The sequence below is a fragment of the Takifugu flavidus genome, chromosome 7 (genome assembly GCF_003711565.1).
Source record: "Takifugu flavidus isolate HTHZ2018 chromosome 7, ASM371156v2, whole genome shotgun sequence".
Taxonomy (NCBI): domain Eukaryota; kingdom Metazoa; phylum Chordata; class Actinopteri; order Tetraodontiformes; family Tetraodontidae; genus Takifugu; species Takifugu flavidus.
In genome coordinates this window covers 13621163-13632741 of record NC_079526.1, presented here as the reverse complement: position 1 = coordinate 13632741, position 11579 = coordinate 13621163, and the positions used below count along the sequence as shown (strand labels likewise).

The window sequence follows — 11579 nt, the reverse complement described above, 5'->3', positions numbered from 1 at the left end:
GATGTGAATGCTGTTTTCATCATTCCAGTATTTTATAACTTTATTTTAGTTCTACTGTAGAATGTGCCGGGTGTGTAAATCGGCTTTGAAATGTTCAATTTCCTACATTAATCACGCTCATCTCTCATTTCTATCTCTATGGTTACCAAACATTTCAACTAGCTTCTGCAAGAGGGAAAGTTTCTGTATTATGACCCCTGTAATGTGCAGAAGAGCTCCTCCATTTCCTTCTCCAGGCTCCATATTTTCATCCTCACCAGGGCTACGATCCAAAATTAGATCAAGTGCTTCATTCAGGGTTTGTCACTTGCTGGTGGTGCTACCACAGGACGAGACGTGCAGGCAGAAACTCTTATTCGCAGAAGAAAAAGATTCAGACTCATCTATGTAATTGTGTTGTTTTGGATACAGCAGTTTAGTGCATCTGCAACCTGAATCTTAAATGTCCCCAACCTAAACAGAACCAATGCCCCCATGGCCGATGTTTCCAGTGTTTCAGCCTGTGTGGAATAACTCATAAATCAATCAGTGTGACACAATTGCTATTATTGATTGTTAGCATGAGCAATGTATATTACCTTCAAAATAGCCTGTAGCCATACAACAAATTGGCCTGATATGCCAACGACACACATCTCTATAGTTGAACATGTATTATTTAACAGAGGGAAAAAAGATGTGTGTTCAATCATTTTAATATTATTTAGCCCACTATATAAATGAAAGGATGGCAATGGCAGGAATATAAGTATAAATTGAATTACCAAGAATGGTTGTTTACCTCGTCTGACAGTGAGCTGCACATAATTCCTGCTCATTTTTCAAGGCCAAACCCAGAAACACAGATGCTGTTTTGGGAGCATTTGGAGAGTTGAAAGTGGTTTCTGCTGGGATGCTGATTTCTGAGAGGCACTGTGATGTTTGCAGTGTTTCATCTGTGCTGACAGCTCTCTGATGCTGCTAAAGACTGCGTGCGACGGACAGTTAAAAACATACTTGAGTTTTTGAGCAGGCATCCGATAGAGCTGCCGGTCCAGCTGCACGTAGAACGACACACGGAAACGTTTATGTGTAGCTTTACGGGACGCTGCGAGACAAAACACTTGGAAATATTTGCCTTTGCGCTCACTCCCTAAACATTATTGCTTTTTTGAGGCCCTCGGAGATGGCAGGCTCTTCACCCTGCTCTGGAGCGTGGCTATTTGACAGATAAAAACACTTTAGCGGTGCTATTTCGTACCAGTGTGCTCGGGTGAGATGGGCGCCTCTCATGTGCTGAGGTAAATGATGCTGCAAAGAGCAGCCTCTCTCTTGTTAATCTTTTTGCATGGAGCAGCTCGAATGAGGCCTTCATCCACCAGAGGCTCAGCCGGGAGGTACAGCGGGCCGCCATGGTGCCGACCCAGGACGGACCGTCCCTCGTTTACATTATATGGAATTTGTTTATTTCTGTATACATATGTATTCATGTAAAGTGGCTGCAGGCTGACAGCAGTAGATGTATTAAATTAAACAAAAGTTGTTTTAATGATTTTATTTTATGATATTATTATTTCCCCTGCATAGCGTGTGGCCTGGATATGCCCCTCGGGACTAATTAATTATATCCTGACCTTGAGTTTGAAGTCAGTTTTTGGATCGATATTTAGAATGAAAGCATACACACATAAACGGAATTCTTTCGTAGCCTATTGGACAAAAGCTGTAATGATGGGGGGGCTGGTTACTGGTTCGGATGGCAAATGTTTGCACTTTTGGAGGTTTGGAGGCGCAGGCGTCATCGTTTTGGCAGCTTATGAAGTGTGGCGTGCTGAAAAGCTGTTAGCGCTCCATTTGGTTGGGCTCTCCTGCTCACATCAAGTTAAATTTGAAATGAACACGACGCTCAGGTCCACTCAATCATGTGTTGGCACTCTTTAAAAATGGGTTTTCTTAGGGGGGAGCTTGTGAGAATGAGGAAATGGTTGACACAGCCGTCAACATGGATGCCAATGAGCCGCCCGGCCGACTCTGTGAGAGCTCCAACCCGGGAACTTGTTTACCAGCGTGTTCTTCACAGCCACCAGGATGGTCTCTATGGTGCATCCAGTGGCAGCAGCACTCCATCTGTGTTATTACATGTCTACCTGGGAGAATCGGGGAGGGCTGGCACTGACAGATGCACTGCAATCTGCTGTGGTGACACCAAGAGGAAAACATATTTAAATCACTGTCATTGCAACTATCCGGATACTAAAAGTTGAGATGGTTAAATTACTTTCCTGACCAGCAGAATAGCAGGACAGCTCTGTTTCCCTTTGGTTCACACATCAGATTTCTGGGAATTTCTGCCAATTCCCTAAACACTCTGTGTAAATGGGGCTTCCACTGTGGCTGCTGTGAGCTTGTTTCTTGGTCTTTTTGTTGTGACTACTATCAGGAGTTTCACCTGTTGTCTCTTGTGGCCCCTCCCACTCGATGTGCGACACCTGTGTTTAAATGCCTCCCCGCATTTCCTCATTAGTGTTGCTGTATTCTCTATTTCCACGCTTTTGTATTGTCCAGTAAATATCTGGACGCCTGCTTCCCTGTGTATCCATTATAGCCAAACTCCTAATTCTTTAAACGCTCTTTTTACACCAACTCTGTTCTGTTAAATGACAAATTTGCACAGTACACTTGTAACACACTCAGAGTGAGCACAAAGGTTGATCAGGCACCGATCGGTACCTTGAGCCCCAACCTATAAAGATCTCTGTCTCATTTCCATCTAAATGAAAGGAACACTGAGTTTGTCCATAGAAACGACCGGCTATAATGAGGGCGAGCAGAAAATTCTCTGGCCCAATTTCAGCTGCAAATTGAGCTTCTTTGATCAATAATTCTTTGTGTTTGTTCTACCTGAGCGTCAGGTTTGCCAAGACTCATTTTTTTCACATTGCTGGGAGGGAAAAATCCTTTCAACATGAATGCACGTTATTACTGGTTTTGGCTATTTTAAGTAAAGCCGGTGTGACAATTTCAGTTACAGCTGACATGTTTAAAAGAAAAAAGCCACAACGCAGTAACAATAAACCCACTGTGTGCTGTGTTAAAGCTCAACCCTCTGATTTATATTTGTATCCCTGCATTAATAATTATTGCAGGTCTGAAGACCTGAGCTTCCAGTAAAGGTGAAGCTCATTAGATCTGTAGGCCTGCAGCATGACAATAATCAGACCTCACATTCTTACTGTGTGGATGAGAAGACACAGATTTCCAACTTGTCCTCTGTGCCTGCTGTGTTGTTCTTTATTCAGCCAGGCCTAAATTATTTCAGCCATACACTTCATAAAAGGTAGACTTGGCTAAGTGTTTCTTGCTAATCTGTTTTTACTTTCACATTGAAGAAATGCAAATCAACTGTCTGCATGTGCAATAATAAATCCTCATGCATCTTTGTTGGTCTCCACAGATTTGCTGAGGGAGAAGAGCGAATTCCACTCCCATTAGCTCTCAGCAGCACAGCGATATGATCAAATGGAGCCCAACTCCAATGTAAGCAGCGGTGTTCAGATAGATTATAATTAGAGACCGCCACAAACCAATCTGACAACAGACCATGTGAATAACAGCTGCTGCGCTCAAACTGAATCTTTATTCATGGATGTACCAAAACTCTCTGATTCTCCTTTGTAATCTCAATAAAAAAGTCACATTTATTTTTTCACCCAATTAAATTCCTTGGCAGCCCGTGTAATCGTTTCATCCGTTGGGGGGGCAAAATCACACACAAACACACACAAGCTTCTTATCATTGACAACTAAAGGGCTCTAAAAGAGCATCTAACCTCTGCAAAGTTTGGGATCCAAAGATTTTGGACAATATTAATGAGCCATCTGCAGTAAGGACGCACAGCTGGAATGAACAGAGTTTGATTAAAGGGGAGATTTGACCCCAGATTCAATTTAGACAAACAAAGAGAAAGTTTGGGTCGTCCCTGACGATGCTTAAATAATGGGCCACACAAAATAATTCACCATAAGGAATGGGCTGCATTTGGCACAAATCCTTTTAGGCCCTGTCGGTGTCTCTTCCCGTTTGGATCCCGACTCGCTGTGATCATTCACAACCAGGGCTGCGGCTCAGTCACCTTGCCTGCTGTGATGTATGAGACTGTGGCTCATTGAGCACAGAAAAGGAGAAGACTTTATTGAGAATTTAGAAGCACTTGTGCAAATATGATGGATGATCCGATGGGAAATAGCTCCTCTGGTCAATTTTTGAAGAAAAAAAAGAAAAAAAGATGGGAAGCGTTGGGACAACTGCATCGGTTAGAAAAGGATGAATCATCTCTAAAAAAATAGTGAATGTTGGTGCTGAGTGGAAGCCCAGCCCTCGCAGCTGGCCATTAAACCTCTGAACATTCTGGACGTTTCCTTCAACCTTTTTGCTGTTTCCCTCCTCATCAACCTTCATCACATTTTGATCCTCACTGTCCTTCCATCTGATGGACGGAGCTCTACAGAACAGCTGCAGTCTGACACTTTTCTGTTGCTTATAGAAAAACTGCCCTTTTTGTATCCATGGTGACATAGCTGGCTCTGCAGCCTGTTATTTACTGATAATATCGATGGACATAGTCTCACTCTCCAAACACAAACTTTTGCTCATTTTGGAAAAATGTTCACAGTAACTATACATAAATCACATAATTATATATAAATCAAATCACAGCCACAAACTTTTATTTCCAATGATGATAGGGTATTTAGATTTTAGTGGTTTTGATATCCCAAATGGAGACAAAATGTATTGTCAGTACATATACAGACAGTGTTGTTCCACTGAGTGATGTAAAGACTTATAAATAATAAATAATGTATATTAAGAGAGGCCCCCAAGCAGAAGTATCATGCAGTGTTCTGTGTTAATGGATGGATCTTTGCAAAATAAGAAATCATGGGCCTGAACACCTGCACAGGTGTTATTTCCCCAAGCGAAATCAATGGCAATCAAGCAGAATGTGCACACCTTTGCAGAGTACTTGTTCAAATTGCCTGGAGAAATCACCTGTGTGGGAATGCCAAGGTGGATATAACGTCCATCAGAGTGGTTGCAACAGTTTCTCAGACGATATGCACAGGTGTAGCCCCTCCCTCCACCACTAATGTCTGTGGCATCAGTGGAGCCCTCAGCCTTGACACTGATGGCTTAATTTGGCCATGATGTGTGTGCAGCAACGATAATGCGGCTGTGACTCATAAATCACACTGACCTGGTGTCCCTCCCTACACGAGCCGTTCGGCTTCGCAGTGCATCAATGCTAATTTTTTTTGTGTGTGTGGTCGCTTGGATCGCTCACTGCCAGATAACTCTGGATGGGGCGACAGCCAGCTCACTCAGGGCCAAGGAAATCCTCTCCAGCCTGGAGGGCCATCCACATGCAGGCCCCTCTGCAGGCTTTTCAAATTTAAGATGCCTTTAAGTCGCTGTATTTGGCGCCGAGTCATTCGTATGTTGTGTCCAATTTTAGGTGTTATATCAAGGATATTCATCTAATGTACAAGATGTCTGACACCTTTTTCCATTCTTTTTCTGTTCACTTCAGAGTTACACACACTTGGCCACATGCCACTCTGAGAAAAGAAGGAGGTAAAAGTTTTGGGGAGGCACTGAGTGTTGGAATTAGCTGATTTGCAGGGCAGTAATCATGAACACCAGCCGGCGGAGATAAACGAGCAGACAATGACTCAGTGATGAAGGCAATTATTTGGAAGGAGGAACATATTGATGGGAGGAGAGATGTGATGGACAAAAATGGGCGAGTAGAGAATGACGGAGACGGAGAGGCGTGGCTGGGATGAAAAGAAAACAGGGAGGCATTAAGGGTAGATACATGAAAGAAATGAGAGGAGAATTTCTTAGCGGTCACTCAGAAACGTCCATTTTGCAAAGGCCTCAGCAGGCCCCTACTCTCACACAATAAAAAATGGCAAAAACAAAACCCTGATAAGAATAAGAATAAAATGTGACCAACAAAGAAAAATCAGGCCCACGCGCTCACACTCTGAGTGTGGTGTTAAGCCTTCTGTCAGAGCTTGCGCTCAAGTTAGTGGCCATGAGTTAAAATGATCTATTGGCTGTTGTGAGAGAATTACTCGAGCACAGAAGGCCTAAATATGGCCAGATGGACTAACTGGCTGGCTGGCAGGAAGTAACAGGCTGTATGTTTCTTTTTGATTGGCTCTAATTATGATCTACTGCCGTGCCTACCAGAGAAATGCTGACTGAGTGTGCTAAAAGGTGTGTGTGTGTCTGTGTGTTCGTTCTTGTACTTACTGAGTGTGAAAATCCTTAGTCTACTAGCAAAGAGAAGACATTTTTGAACAGGGAGGATGTGTCTGATCCACACAACTGTTTGAGGGTTACGACCTCGTTTTAAGGTGGTGGTCTGAATTGGGTCAAGGTCAAGGTCAGGTTCAGAGTAGTTAGGGCAAAATGGGTGAAAATGATATGATCCCAAAGAGGGGCGCTGCAAAATAGTTTTGGGAACATATTGTGTAGATGAATAAATAAATCTAGTTCTCGACAGCTGTAAAGAAGCCAGGTAGGTTATTAGAACCAGACATTACTAACGTTTATTGTCACAGCTGTTGACTCAAGATTAATATATGTGCTTCTGCAACCACTGTGGGTTTATATCCATTTGTCCGCTGACCCATCTGAAACCGTCACTTTACAGTCAGCCGCCATCTCGGCAGCACGAGTAACAGAGAAGGAATTTTCCGACCACAGCGGGTAAAACAGAAAAGGCGAGTGAATCAGATGTTCCCTCATTTTCCCCTCTTATTCACCCCCCTCTGTTTCTTTCTCCAAATAATCAATCTCCTTCACTTCTTTTAGCCTCCATTCTGTCATCCCCCTTTCTTATGTTCAGCTTGATTCCCCCTCCTTTCCCTTCCTCCTCCCCTCCTCCTCCTCCTCTCATCTCTCCACTCTCTCTTTCTTCCTGCTCTATATGCTCCTTCGGCTTCCCTCATCCAGACACCAATTCACTATTCCATTCACAAGGATATGATAAGGTGATTATGCATGGGCCTCGTGCTGCTCCTGCACATACCTGAACGTGCACACACACACACACACACACACCACACACACACACACACACACACACACACACACACACACACACACACACATACACACACACCTTTTTTGTACTGATGGAAACTGACATCTTATTTCCCTTAAAAATTCGGTGGATGTCGTCCATCAGAGCAGGCTGGCAACCTGGTGCTCTACCGATTAATTTGTCTCTTCGCTTTTAATCAGTGTCACAGGAAGGACGCAGGGGTGGTGGGACAAGAGAGAGGAGAACCAAGACAGCAGAGAGGAACAGAGAGGTGGCACTCAGGATTTGATTAGGGCCCACAAGAGAGCTCTTTAACTCTCATCCCCAACAGTTCGCACACCAAAGAGGCTACTGACACTGAAGGATCCTGTAATGAAGCAAAATCTCATATGATGCATTCAAAGTGATGTCAAATTTAGGACAATATCACTGGTCCAACTTGCAATTAATTATAATGTGACCCCATTTTAGATAATTCTATATACATCTATTGAAAAATCCAGACTTAACAGCTGTTAAGTTCAGCCAGGGTTCTGTCAGACCCCAGCAGTCGAGCTCAAGCTGGTTCAATTGAGTCTTTCCTCATTGTTCCCACAACTGATTTTCTTAAGTAATCCTAAAGGCCATTCACTCAAATCAATCGGTGTTCATGCTAGCCATGTTAGTAAGTTGAAGGCCACAGCTCCAACAACAAAAAATACATTTTCCACAGGGAAAACAGGGAATTCTGAGAATGAGAGTTAAACCAAGATAATCGCTGCATCATAATTGATGAGGATCAGCTGGGCAACAGATCAGGAGGCGTTATGATTGGTTAGATATTAAACTGCTCCAAAAAAGCAAATGATGAGGCTTAATGAGAAACACAGTAAAGTAATTGATCACTGAATTCACTGTGCTAAAGCCAATAAAATGTTTTAGTCTTTTTAAAATGTCAGAATCAGAATGTTACATTTTGATGGAGCCATTAAACTGATGATTTCTGCCACCTCGTTAACACGGTGTCCAACAATAACCAACTAAACTGAAACTAAAGCCAAAGGTCTCAATGAACAGCGATGTTTTCATGACGCAGTTAATTATCAAATAGACAAAACAGCAAGAAAATGACACAAACACAGTAGATTGGATTTCGCATTTGTCCATTAAATCCTAATTAGCCATATTGTTTAGTGGATGTTTACTACTCTGCTAATGATGTAAAAGCAAGAAAGAAACATGAGAGTGCTTGTGCCAGTGTAAAGGCCCCTGTTGCGTAACTGTAGTTATTTGTTACTTTTATCAGTACTAACCTCAGCAATTATAAGGTTTTAGCGTAGCCTCGTGTTTTATGGGGGTGTGTAATAAACATTTTGACCTCTCGCGACCATTAATGCATTTTATTTATGGTTTTTATGGATAAACTATTGATTTTCTTCGCTGGTGAAAAGGGATCATGTATGGGCGTGTTGTCTTCATCTGACCAAAAACCTCCAGCTTGCTCTGTTATCACCTTCATTCCCAGATTTCCATTATTGATTGAGGAGCTTCCACACAAAAGCACATCTGCAGACATGCAGCCTCTCCTCTCAGCTGCAACACACAACCAAAGATCACCACAATTTTAAATGCTCTTTAAATCTCTGGAGCCTAAAAGAAGCGCAGGAAGGCACTTCAACCCCAAAACACTGAATTTTAGAAGCAACGCTGCTAAATATTAATGTTGCCCGAGAATCCGAACTACCTGCAATAAATGCACTCATTACATTTCTCCAGTGATAAAAACTCAACACAACATCCGTGTGCTGAGTGCTGACCTTTCTGTCCTGGAACTCATGGTTCAGCCAAAGATGCAGTTTAATAAATTGGGGGTCAAACTGAAGCACTTTTGCTTCCACGGCAAAACTCGAAGGTCTATTTTTTCTGTTTGTTTTTTGTCTGCGTACAGTAACCAAGCAAAGTAGAAGTGGCTGTTCTACAGGCCTTATTGAAAAGACAGTCTTTGTCTTTCTGGGCTAAAGCCTTTTTCAATATCTAAGATAAGCAACAGACTCGGGCAAATGGAACACAAAAAGACAGTGTTCCAACTGTGTCCTGCATGTTCACTTCTTCCCCCTCTGAGCCATGGTAACCACTTTTTTTATGATTCAGCCAAAGTGGCTGATTTTTAAGCAAAAAGTGCACAAATTTGGCAAGAACCTTAACTTTACCCTCTTCTGCAACGTTGCTCTCATTGGAGAAAGGTGACACAAAATACTCAACTTGGTTCACTGTGACTTTGTAGCAGCGCTAAAGATATAGACAAGCGTACAGAGTGCATTTGATGTATTATGTATTCACTGCAACAGCCCGTAAAAGTCTCATCAATGCGCTAGTCGACTCGTGCCAATCAAGCCTTTGTAATGTCTATCTTTGACTCCCTCGGGCCCTAATGCTGGCAGGCCTGGTTAGTGTGATGCTATCATTCAATCCAATGCTCAGAGGATGACATCAGAAGCTGCTTCCATCCGCGGCAGCTCTGGAACAGCTGTTTGAACAAACCTTTTTCTTTACAGGTAAATTCCTAAAGTGGATTGTTTGGTTTTGCCTAAACTCAGATGGAGCTCCTCTACCCACCCACCTCTGGCCCAGGCATTCATTCACGTGATCTTTTTCTCAGGAATAACTCTCAGGAGAAGATCTTGACAGTCTGACTCCAGCTCATTTTCAACCCGCAGGCAGGATGCAGTCAGTCACTCCAAGATGAAGAGTGACAGAGAGACGTGACCTCAGTGGGCCGCATTACCAACTGGTTCAAATGATTATAATGACAGAAATGCAAATGACTGTGTGCTCTCCTCCTTTGAAAGGGGAGATCTGGCCACACAGACAATGGAGAAATAAAGGGCAGCAAAGTACAAATCACAAATATTGATTTTCCATAACAATGGACTGATGCTCTCACTGGATCAGTCTGTTTCTGCTCGGAAGGCTGGGAGGATAAGCCTCTGAGAGAGACTGATGACATCTCACATTCACAGCAGTACTCATCACCATCGTCGGCCTACTCTGTATCTCATGTGAGAGTAATTTCTTCAGCCCACTGAGCCCTAAGATGAATGAAATTTGCATACTATTACATACAGTGTCTTCTATATTCAGTTGGAGAGAGGTGAATATAGAACTTTTACAATATATATAAGAAAAAACTACATTTTTTACACTGAACAGAAGAAAGAAATCCTGACCTTGGTGTTTGAATGCAGACAAAAAATGGTTTAAACTGAAAAGAAATTGTCTCGCATCCCAATAGAAAAGCAGTTTTTTATTTTAAAGATACGATATTCACTGTGTTTTAAATTCTGGGTGAATGTGTATTATATATGCATTTAAAATTAAAGCATAATTGACATAAGGCTGAATCAGAGATAATTTTAATGACCTTGATACATTATTCACGCAGTAATTTGACCTCCAGTATTTTATATTTAAATTGCTACTAAGCTTTCCTAACAATTCTTTCTTCCATAATTATTGTCATGTCCAAAATCTTCACACTTCTAGAAGCAGATTTACTGGGTGCCTGACAGTGATGGAGTGGACCTGCAGAGAGCCTGTGAAGATGACTGGTGGCTTGGGCAGGAGATTACAGTGATCTGCTGGAAGGACACTGGGCAGGTTAAGACGATTAGAGAGCCCACAGCTTTCATTACCTTACCTTTCCTTACCCTAAATTACCTCATCTCACCTTACATCATTTCTGGCTTGTCTGCATTTACAGTATCAATATGCTTATGTTTGAAACACTGTAAAAAGATGATGACTAGAAAATAATAATGGGCAAAATGATGTAGTAACAATAGCATGTGGAAAACCTCAGGACTAAAATGCAGGGTGTGAAGCAAAGGGGCATCAGACTCAGCCAGGAGCAGAGCAACAAATTCTGGTTGGCCAAAGTGGCCATTTATCTTTTGTAGAGAATTGCTTTGTAAGGTTATAGTGACATTATGTCAAACTCTGTCTGTTCTAATTCTACGTAATAATGCATCTGTAGCAAAACTTTCTGCCTGGCTTTTAGGATGATAAGTGCAGCCACTTTCTGGTCAAGATGCTTTTGCCTGTTACCTACCATTACAGGCTCACACTGACTGCGTAGAAAGGAGTAATACAGGGTCACAGTGGCATCACTGCACAACACCATCTAGAGCATGACTCATGGCGGAAGCAGCATTGTGCAGCAAGAAGGTTCACAGCGGCAGATTCTGGAACAAAATATTACTGCAAAATTGAGAGAAATCGTGTGGAAAAATAAACAAGCGGGGATAATATTAAATATGGTATCAACTAAGTAATGAGAACAAATCTAAATATTTCAATGAAGAAATTTTAGATATAAAATTCTTTATACACACAAGTGAAAGTCAGCATGCCCCTTGTTATTTTGTCGGAACTGTACTTATTTATTTTGGATTTGTTAACACAGGAACTTTAAACGCTAAGACAGTTTCCGCCGGAGGACTTTGA

At 42.2% G+C, this 11579-nt stretch overlaps 1 long non-coding RNA gene across 1 annotated transcript; it reads right to left on the bottom strand.

The window, feature by feature from the left end:
* Window positions 1–1519: 1519 nt before the first annotated feature.
* LOC130529103 (uncharacterized) lies at window positions 1520–3439 on the bottom strand. The gene is made up of 2 exons (XR_008951486.1): window positions 2267–3439; window positions 1520–2173 (listed from the first exon to the last, which is right to left on the bottom strand). It is a non-coding gene; the product is annotated as an uncharacterized LOC130529103 (long non-coding RNA).
* Between the last annotated feature and the right edge of the window lie 8140 nt (window positions 3440–11579).